Source organism: Brachycentrus maculatus, unplaced genomic scaffold (genome assembly GCF_059751285.1).
Source record: "Brachycentrus maculatus isolate JH-2025_06_01 unplaced genomic scaffold, ASM5975128v1 h1tg000088l, whole genome shotgun sequence".
Classification (NCBI taxonomy): domain Eukaryota; kingdom Metazoa; phylum Arthropoda; class Insecta; order Trichoptera; family Brachycentridae; genus Brachycentrus; species Brachycentrus maculatus.
The window spans coordinates 353,749-365,852 of NW_028280842.1; the positions used below are offsets into that span (position 1 = coordinate 353,749).

Below are 12,104 nucleotides of genomic sequence, written 5' to 3' on the forward strand. Positions count from 1 at the left end.
GGTACATACATACACACGTACAAATGTGGTGGTTTTTAACTGCCCTAACAAATATTTAATAAAAAATAACATGTAATTCAAGGTTTTAAAAGTTTTCTAATTCAAATTAGTTATTCAAAAATGAGTATCGTTAAAAGAAAAATGTCAAGGCTTACGATTAATTAGTCCATTCATTTGTAATTGGCTGGATTTGATGGTTGTAATTTTTATCAAACACAGCTAACATCTTGCCGAGAATCAGGGTACAAAACACGTATAGATAGAGATTCTTAATGAATATTCCAAGGAATCACTGTAAGATTTCGAAGAAATTGAGATGTTATAGCAACGAGAAGATAAATCACGACAAAGGATGCGTTGTAATCAGAAAGCATTAACTGCAGGATATAGGATGTGTAATAAGTAGACTGTTCATTATGGTACTTCAAGCGAAACATCAAATTGAATAATAAAAATGCAATATTTTCTTTGCAAGTCGTTCGGCTCCTTGCTGTGCGTTATGTGATTCGATATTCTGAGTATTTAATAGATTTATATTATCCACTGACACTTCGTGATGCAATTGCATTTTAATATATCGTAGTGGTACAGGAGAAAGTGACCAAGTGCATTTGTTTACAAAAATGTGATCATTGACTATTTGATATCCTACTAGCTTAATATTGCCCTGAAAAAATCCCAAAGCGATTTTAAACTTGGAAGTATAATATACTGTCTTGTTAAATATGACAAAACGCATCCATTTTTATTTTCTTGCCAAACAAAAGTGGCTTAAATGGCCCTCCTGAACATTTTATATTTTGTTAGTTGGTCACATTCTCCTGTACGACTACGATATTATTAGATGAAAACCTATATTCTTAGCTTTTCCACTTTATTTTTATTTGACCAGCGACCGGCTTTCGTCGTTACCTTGAGTTTCGTCTGAGTATTTATTAAAATATGTATCTTGGATAATGTTTCGATAGTTTTCCATTGGTAGGTTATGTCGCCTTTCTGCTGTTCCGACTCGGCCTGTGTCTTTCTGATCTCTCAATCATGCCATGTTTTCCTCATATGTATTTTTTATTCATATTACTATGCTGGGAACAGAGTGAACGGTGCACTAAAATCAGTTTTAGCAAATAAAAATCTATCAGCGAAAACTAAACTAGCAGTACACAACGGAGTTCTGGTTCCAACCCTTATGTATGGAAGCAAAGCATGGAGTTAGCAAAAGAAGGATGAAAGCAGACTGAATGCAGTCGAAACGCGATCCTTCAGACGAATTTGTGGCGAAACGATGTTCGATAGATGTTCGAATGATGAAATAAGGAAAGAATGTAAGGCTGAGATAAGTATTATCGATAAAATTAAGAAAGGTGTGTTGAGATGGTTTGGACATGTGGGACGTATGAGTGAGGAAAGAACGGTTAAACATATTTATGAGGCGAATGTAGTTGGCAAAAGAAGCAGAGGAAGACCGAGGAAAACCTGGCACAATCAGGTATGTCAAATATTTGAAAGCGGCCGGGTCAGGAGTCGTAACAATCTTCGGGTATGTATGAGGAGATGCATGAATGTAGAAGAGGCGAAGAATGTTTGCAAAGACAGAGTGGTGTGGCGTTCGATTCTCTCTCTTTCGTCTTCTTAGGACATTATCAAACACAGGAGTATTTGATAATGTCCTTAGAAGACGAAACGCGTCACGTATTAAGATATACATTAATAAATGTAGAATTCAATCCAACAAAAACCTTGTTTTATTTTGTATATATTACCCAACAAAAAAAATGTTCTTGGTTAGAGGAAACTAAAATCCACTTAATGATCTATAAACCTCGTACATAATATTTCATTTTCAAACCCTCATTCACACCCAATGGTGCATAGGGCACTGCATCATATAAACGCAGTGTTATCTTGATTGTTAACACATCAAGGAAAGGTGAAGAGCCTCCAGTTTCAGGCACCGGTCCAGGGTAGTATTAATTGAATATAAGAGTGAAAAAACACTTATATTTTTGGTCTATATCGAACCCGGGACCTCCAGACCTAAACATGTTAACCATTACACCACGGAGGCGGACAAATATCTGATATAATGAATAATAAAAATCATTTGCTTTTTTCGCCTGAAAAATAGTTTTTCAGAAACATTGGCGATCAACCATTTGGGTGTTCTAGTGTATTGCTAAAGAGTCTAAAGATTTGTATGGAGTCGGATAGGTGAAGTAGGGCTATAGAAACGTAATTTTAGTGGTAGTTTGTAAAGTAAACACAGGACGCTTCGGGGAGCGGCGAGGGAGCAGGCGACTGTAAACATAATAACTAAGTGGTGTTGGAACATGAGGAGATATTTATGCGACGGTGTCGGGAACACGTGTGGGTAAGGGCGATATTAAGAGCTAAGATGTGGGGAGTGTAAGGACGATGAAATCTTATAACAAGGTACTTAGTTTCAAGACCAGAATTGGAGTTACTTAAATATAGTTGATCTAATTTTACTGATTCGGTAGTCACTTTGTTGTAATATCTATCTATCTATCTATTATTTTTTGACATCTCATTAAAGATGAAGAATAATATGGAAATCTGGTTTAAGTGATCACTTTACACACGTGTAACATTCACCAATTCTACCCATTATTAACAACCAAACTACTCAAATTCTTGGAAGTTCTATATATATGAACCCATTTTGAAACATTGTTCTTGAATCACTAGAACTTCACTAGAGACATCTATTGGTGAGATGAAAAGAAGCTTTTATTGACCAGAAACTGTTTTATTAGTATGTGAGGTCCGAATCCTGGATTATAATCACACACATGAAAAACGCCAGAAAATATCATTTTCATTTTTTATTATTTTTGTTTATATTTTTTTGTATCAAATGTTAAAGATCAAACAATGATTTTTTGAGTCATATTTTATTGTTGAAAAACTCCACTACTGTTTTTTGTCATAAAATATTACAGCAAAAATATTAAAACTATTACTTAAGTGCCTAGAATTGTATTACTACATATACATATAAGGACAGTCAGTCCATTTAATCTTCACAATCATTTTCAAACGAAAATGCCATCTTCTATTCGATGCAGTGTTTTTTGCACCTTCGGGTGCGGATAAGGGTTAGAAGAAGAAGAAGATATACCATGTACATAAGTTTACACCACTGTTTTACTAATGTATTTATGTATATTATTATAACCCTTATCCGCTCCCAGTGGTGCATAGTGAAGGCAAGTGATCACTCTTGCGCTTCAGGAACCAGTCCAGGGTAATATTAAATAAATATTACAGTGTAAAATCACTAATATTTATTTTCTGCCCCCCTGGGAATCGAACTCGGGACCTCCAGCACGGTAGCTAAACACGCAGACCATTACACCACGGAGGCGGACAAATGTATATACGAGTATAATATATACTCGTATTAATATATACAAAGTAGTTGTAAAATGTTTGTATTTACGTAATGCAAAATTGATTCAAACAATACACCGTTTCCACGGTTATATCATTCCCCGAGCAGTGTGTATGAAGTTTACACAACAGAGCAAATTGAAGTATTATATATTCCTTGGAGAGGCTGTGGGAAGCGGGACCACCCCTCCTTATCTCGTAATAAAGTACAAACAGCCCTCTGAAGCGAGAGCGTTCCAGCATCCCCCCCTCATTCCACGCCACTGTAGTGGCTAGCTCGCCTACCATATACGAATACACGGTGGAAGCAAAAACAACAGCTTCGTTATATATTTACAACATTCCAAATACTTGTTCACAAATCTGGATTATCTCCAATTATAGGAGTATAAGAATTTGAGTTGTGTGGTTGTCAATAATGGGTAGAATTGGTGATTGTTACACGTGTGTAAAGTGGTCACTTAAACCAGCCTTTCACGGTCGTCAGCCCCGTAAATGCCTAGACTTCCATATTATTCTTCATCTTTGATATGTCATTTTTTATTTAATTAAAAAAAATTAGCAACTACTTTTATGGTTTTTTCCATATTTAATTTTTATGACCAGTGGCCGGGTATTTTGTCGCAACCGACATCATCAGACTGGTGTGAGGCTAGACAATTTTTTATATTATATGCACAACCAGGCAGGGGTTGAAAGTCATGATTTTATATAATTTTTCTGACAAAATTAATTTAAATTGAATGAGTTTAAGTATTGTATTATAATAATACAGGGGAACCTCAAAAAAAACATCAACAGGTACGGGACATCTTGCGGTGTCTCATAGCTAACGATCTCGTATAGCTTCCAGATCTCGAAAAGCTTACTTAAAGTTTGTACCTTAGAAGGTATTCAATAACAGGATATGATTTACAAACATTGTTATAATCGAGTTCCGTTCGTCCCCTCCCTATATTTAAGTGACCTAAGATATTATTTATTTATTTGGTGTCAACAGAAGCTTACTCTTACCAGATGTAAAATGGTACATCGATCTTCAAGTACAGTGGACTCGTGTTATAAATCCAAGATATTAAGAATTAAAATATTTTGGGTGTGAAGAAATATTTTTAAATATTAAATAATTATTAATAAACTCATAATCAAAATTTGTGGTCAAACACTCAGATACATTCAAAATATTTTGATTAAAATAATTGGTGAAAATTTAAGTTTAGTAAAAATATTAAATTGTGTTTTCATGCGTCTCCTAGTAAATCAATTAATTCAGGACGAATCTTTAATACACTTCACGAAGGTATCTGCTAAATAAAAGCTTCGCGTTTAACAATCAGTGTGAACGTTAGAATGTAAGATGTGGAAATATCCTAATACTCCAATAAAAAATTATAAAAAAAATTTAATTTTTCACATTTTTTTGTAAAACTTTGTACCAAAATATACTAAACGGACATTTCCATCAACACGGAAACAGTTTCAAATTGTAAGTTACAAATTTTTTTTCTAAACATGTTCAGAAATTTGGTCACGCATTTAATATTAATAATAATAAAACCCTTATCCGCACCACAATGGTGCATAGGGCACTGCTTTATATAAACGCAGTGTTATCTTGATCGTTTACACATGAAGGAAAGGTGATCAGCCCCCCGCTTCAGGACCAGTCCAGGGTAATATTGAATAAATATTACAGTGAAAAAATCACTTATATTTATTTGACCCCCCTGGGAATCGAACCCGGGACCTCCGGAACGGTAACCGAGCGCGCTGACCATTACACTACGGAGGCGAACGATTAATAATAAAAAAAATATATATTATGTAATATAAGACTCGGTTGCTCTGAAAAAAAAACAAAGAATCGACACCAAAGTTTATCAAGTTCTTCTCAAAACTGACGCCATCCTGGTTTTTCTTTGTCGCACACTGTTTCATCGGCGGAACACATTTTAAATTAAAAAAAAAAAAAAAAATTGTACGAGTATTTCAGCCCGTCATTATAACGCGAGCGCCCATACTAAGTGAACAGTATGGTCTGTATCTTAAAATAGAGCATCGAGATAAAAGATGTCTGATAAACTAATCAAAAGGAAATCTTACATACACGTGATTGATAAAACATGAAAGTAATTAGAATTTTATTTTTATTCTTCTTATCCATCTCTATTTCAGTATTAAATTGTTCGGTATTATCCTTATTTACAGTCTTACGTTTCAGGTACCCGTCCAAGATGACATTAAATCAATATTAGAACGTAAAATTGGTTTGAATTTATTTTCACCGTAAGGAGATTGAGCTCAGGACCTCCAGTATGGTAGACAAATCAAAGAATGTTTTAGATATACCATATTATTATAATATATAACCACTTGTAGGTAGGTTTATATACTATTTTTCTAGATTTTAGTCGACTGGTGTCGATACGTACCCGCCTCTTCGTCAGGACAATCACACGCCAATATATTCCCTGAATTACTTGCCAAAACACTTAGTATGCCTTGTATCATATGCCAATACAGTTAATATTCCTTGTATCACGCCAACCCAGTTATAATATTATCACATACCAATACATTTAATACGCTTTGTATCACAAGTATACTTGATATGCTTTGTATCACATCCCGATACACATAATATATCTTGTGTATCACATACCATTATATTACAAGTTTTGTATTTTGTATACTTAATATGCCTTGTCTCACATCCTAATTTACTTAATATGCCTTGCATCACATTCCTATACACCTAATATGCCTCGTATCACACGCCAATACACCTAATATGCATTGTATCACACGCCAATACACTTATACGCATGGTATAACTCCATAAGCTTACGGCTCTGAGACTTGCGGTATGGCGAGGGAGAATTCCTTTGCCCGGAAGTACGTGCAATGGGAAGTTATGAAATGTAATTTGCTAGAGGAAAGGGAAAAAGGAAAAGAGAACAGCTCCCTAAGAAAATGCTGTGTACTCGAGATGGAAAAAATATTTTCGTTGAATTTCAATATTCACATGTTCATGCTCTTATATTTGAACATCTTACGTGTTCCGGGCTGAGAACTGATTGAGGGGAGGAAACACGTTTAGTCGAAATATATCCAAACTAGAATTTTTCATAAAATCAATCTTACGCAGGAGTATAGAACACCTAATCGTGGAATTATCAGCTTATATAAAAGCAATATTTATAAAACTTTTAATAAATCAGCGGGCATAGAAATTTTACATGTAAATAAATCTTGTCTTAGTTTATAAAATTTTGAAAAATTAGAAATAAGTAAAGCAATTAATAAAAATCTACCCATTATAAATTAACAATTAAACTTGACTTCTAGTCCGCTTTTGAAAATATTCCCATTGTGATTCCTTTATTATTTCTCTCTACTTAAAATATAATAATATATTTATAAAATTTAATTTTTACTTAAACGTAAATAATTAGTAAAAATTAAACTTAATTGTGGTATTTACCAAATAAAAATTAACTACAAAATGTATAGATCCAATTTGATCGCTACTTAGGTACTACTAATTCGATGTCTACTACTAATAATATTTATTAACGTGATGACTCTTTCGAAATACAAGAGTAAGTACTTACTTTATTTCAGTTGTGAAAATTTTCGGAATGCCCAGAAAATGTACTATATACTATATTTTTAACTTAATATTTACCTGCTACAGGGCAGAAAGTTTTGTTTTTGAATTTTGAAGAAAAGGTATTATTGAATTATTTTTTTAAATAAACTTAATATTTTTCAAATGAAGAAAAAACATTCAGGTTTTCCATAAAGAGATCTGTAGCACGGTTAAAAGTTCAATAAGTGGCTTGATATTTTTTTAAATATATTTTAATACATTTTAAACATCTCCTGAAAAATCTAGTTTTTTGAAATATGGTAAGTATGACGTTGTTGAAAGGAGTGAGCGATATGCTTGATATTATACTGTAAAGCACGTTAATGATATATTATTTTAAACGAATGCATTAATTCCATTACGATTCAAAGAAAATGTTGAAACAGTTAGAATACGAAAGTCTCTCATTAAATATTAAATTTAATATCTTTCAGACGAACAAACCGATTCAGTGAAATTGAGAATTCTGAATCCATCGGGAGCTTGTTCAGATGTAATAACATGTACATTTTGTACTTAGAGGGAAGTTCTAGAGAATAATTTACCAAAGTTTAAATACTTGTTAAAAGTCTGGAATAAAAATGTTTTAATTAAAAATAACTGGTCAAATTACAAGCTACAAAAAAAATCAAAACCATGTTTTTAGTCGTTTTCCAGTATGTAAAAATAATTCTTTCAAACAAATTAAAAAGGGTTTGTGCTAAATAAAAGCTTTTATATATTCAACAAAGATGGGTGTTGTCAATTTATATGTACTGTGTCATGAAATTAATTTTGAGTACATATGAGTTCCAAATTTTTGAGCGTGGTTGGCATCATGGGAAGAATGGTGAATTTTGCACGTATGTTAAGTGATCACTTGACCAGCCTTTGACAGGCCATAAGCCCTGTAAATACGGAGATTTCCATATTCTTCATCATCTGAGTTGAGAAGTCAAAATGTAAAAATACTTCCTGAATGGATAAAATCCAGATTTGTGAACAAGTACTAACTGTACTGGGTTAACTACCCCCATATAACGTTGAGAAATGTACAGAGTTATCGGAGGGAATGTTACAGGGGGTCAATGTTTTCAATTGTGTTTTTACATTTTAATCAGCAAAAATGACTAAAATGAGTCATTATGAAATTGAAATACAATTTAAAAACATTTACCCCTATAACGTTCTCTCCGATAGCGCGGTGCTTATCTCTCAACGTTATTGGGTGTTTAATATAATAGGACACACTCAAAATATGAAAGGTTTTTACATATATATATATATATATATATATATATATATATATATATATATATATATATATATATATATATATATATATATATATATATATATATATATATATATATATATATATATATATATATATATATATATATATATGTGTGTGTAAAAATATATATAAATTTGTAAGTATATATTTATATTATTAAAATATGTACAAAAATTCTTCTGTATTCATCGGAATTCTTAATTTTATGTGTGACTAATTTTTGATTAAAGGGGTGTTTGAAATTAGCCTTCACCAGTATCTCTTTGCTTTTTATGACTAGTTTTTCGCTTAGCCGAGTATAAAATCGCTTTAAAATGAATTGGATAGGAAAGTACTATTTTTTACTCATAATACCCAATGAAAAGATATTTCTGTTAATTATTATTTCAATTCAAATTATAATTTAAAAGCAATTATCAAAAAGCACACGAGTTCGATGAGCAATTTGAATGAGTAAATTTCGAAAATAATTAGCTCTTTCAATTACTCGTATAATCTATGACATTTGTAGGTACTAATTGATTGAATTTCGTATTATTTCATGATTATTCACAATAACATTAAAACGAGAGTATGTAATCAGTCATCATCATCATATCAGCCCGTTGAGGTCCACTGCTGGACAAAGGCCTCCCCCTTCCGCCTCCACTCCTCCCGATCCTGCGCCGTCCCCATCCACTGTCTTCCAGCAAACTTCCTGATGTCGTCCACCCATCTCATCGGTGGACGTCCTTTAGTAATCAGTACAAGGAAGTTAATGATTTAATGCATCGTAGTATTTCTAGATAGACATTCGACTGGTGTCGCTTGTTAGATTCTTGCCAACTTGCAAAATGAGTTTAAAATGTATTAATTTTCAATTCGTGTGTGAGTTTGTAATGTTGAGCATTTTGAGTGTTGTCCAAATCCTTTGTTTACATTTTACCACTAAGGAGTTATTTTCACATTTTGACACCTCAACATACAAAGATGAAGATGCGAATATATAAGTCTAGGTATTTACAGGGCTTTCTCACAATTGATAGTCAACGTCGGGGTGAGTAATTTTTTAAAGAATTACAATAATTGTTTCGGCAGTCGTAAATTTTAAACTTTATAGTTTAGTTTTCAGTAAATACCAAAAAATAATTAATACGAAAAGTCATAAACTGCAACATATTGAAACAATAGAAATTCATTAAAATATAAATAATAATAAACCTATAATTAACAATATGACAATGACTAAAGCCTCCCCTTATTGTCTTTATTTCCACTGATAAGAAATTAAAAAAAAAAAAAACAAAATAAATAAAAATAATAAACAGCTCATACCCCCTCTTCAACTTTCAACGTCCCAAGGACACAACTCTAAAATTAAGAATTACCTTCACATATGGTGTTTGAAAATGATGCGGAATGACTATTTCGACACCCGACACGACCCGCGAAGAATAAGAAATGCATTTAAAAAAAAGATTTGAGTCAGGCTTTTCATTTTTCATCTCAAAGCTCCGCTTTCGATATAAAATAGTTCCTTTGTTCAAGTCAAACACGTATTTTCTCTCGGGAAGATCTTTATTAAAATCGCGGTGTATTGTTGCATAAAGAATTCATGGAGCAATCTCGGGTTGAAGTATCGACACGAGATACTTACTCGTCTCCAGTCATTACTCTCGGCAACCCAGCGCGGGAGGGAGGAAGGAAATAGGAAAATAAGTAAGAAACGTTTCCTGGAGCGTGAAAGCTCTCTGCGGGTCAAGCACCTTGCTGAAAGTAGTGCTGAAAGCTCATGCACGGGTTGTCGACTTACTAAGTGTAAATTACTTGATTTTAAAAGTTAAAAACCTTCATACGTGACAAATGAAAAGAAAGTTTCTATTTATTTTTATATGTTTTAATGAGTAGTTTTTTCTTAAGCTTTGTGGTACAATTTGGAAACTTTATAAAATAAATGAAATACAAAATTTGTAAGATTTAGGATTTTTATCATTATTTCTATTGTACATTTTATATAGTAAAAGAACAACTAAATTGTATTCACTACTCGGATGATGAAATGTGAAAAATAGTAAATATGTTTTTGTCTTCAATGAATGAAGAAAGAATAGTAAAAAAAATACGAGGTGAATATGGCTAGTAATAAAAGCAGAGGAAGTATTTCAACCACATACCTCTTTTGTCCAAAAGAACTTCAACCCGCTATCATTGTCCATAAAGTCATTAAAATAGAAACTTAGTAAGAAAGAGCTATTCATAAATAGATAATGGTGATGGGTAGATCTGAAAAAGACCGCATCATCGATCATGTCAAATTCGTATCATAAACGATTTTCTTTCATATAGTTTTATTAGCAAGTATTGCAAAATGTGCCCTTGGCACGGGAAAAGTCAGTAAGGGCACAATATTGTCATATATAATTTGTAATGATACGTGCATGACGATATCGCTTACTCCTTTCAACAACGTCATATATAAAAAAAACTAGATTTTTCAGGAGATCGTTTTTATAGCTTAAGAATATAATAAAATGTGTTAAAAATAAATATCAAGCCACTTATTGAACTTTTTATTGAGCAATAGATCTTTTTAGGTAAAACCTGAAGGTTTTTTCTCCATTTGAAAAATATTTAGTTTATTTTAAAAAACAATTCAACAATACCTTTTCTTCAAAATGCAAAAACAACAATTTCTGCGCTGTAGCGGGTAAATTTAAATATGTAGCGGGTAGTTTAAAATATGCCACTTTTGTTGGGATATAGTACATTTTCAGGGCATTCCGAAAAAAATGTACAACTGACAATTGACGATTTTTGATATATGACGTTGTTGAAAGAAGTGAACGATTTATAAAAAAAAAATAAAATCAATAATTGTGTTGTGTGAATCCGGTAACTATTTACGACACCTCTGATACAGTATTAAGGCATTCTGACGTCTTGAACATTTCTGGTGATTGGGTCTGAATAGTTGAAAAGCTTCAATTACGAAACTAAAGGTCAAAGGGGGAAACCTAATTTATCGAAGACCTACATTTTTCTGTGGCTGATAGATAATTAATATTGAAGGAGTTGTTCTAAAACTAGAACGCTAGAAAGTGAATCGTTGGAATATTTTATTAATTAAAAATATAAGCATTATAAAGATTCAATTTTCTCTCTTTTTTGTTTGTATTTTAGGTTAAAATGAATAAAAACAATAAAAAATGCGTGTAAAAAGAACTCCACCGACAAGACACACAAGGTGGCTTGGTGGGTTTTTAAATATATTTATAATTGTTCTTGAAATAAATGTTAAAAGTTTATGTAAATTTATGTAAAAAAATATAACGAATCTTTCACGATATTTGGAGTGTGTCCAAATCTTTGTTCAGAAATTCTGTATAGAAGAGTTATTTGTATCAAGATTTTTTATTGATATCACTACATAGACGAAGAAGAATATGGTTCTGTTAATATGCTTCTTCACCTGTGTTGATATATCAACAAAATACCCAGACATTCATCTTTTTTTTATCCACATGCATGTTATATTATCATATTATCATGCGAAATTAATGTGTTGCAAATTATTTAAGAGTGTCTTTTTTCTTATATTGATTTTAAGATCGGCATTTACAGAGCTTACCATCTGCCATAAGCTGGTTTAAGTGATTACTTTATTCACGTGTAACATTTTCCACTCTATCCATGATTGGTGAATGTTAATTTCTGAAGGTTTATGATAATGAAAAAAACTTTATAATTTCAACCTGAGATGGTGCTGAAGGAATACCACGTTAAAAA

General features: G+C 32.2%; 1 protein-coding gene across 1 annotated transcript in view; it reads left to right on the plus strand.

The window, feature by feature from the left end:
* Window positions 1-12,104, plus strand: part of LOC148310759 (transmembrane ascorbate-dependent reductase CYB561-like) — a 124,786-nt gene that overhangs the window by 4,605 nt on the left and 108,077 nt on the right. The gene's annotated exons all lie outside the window — the stretch shown is intronic.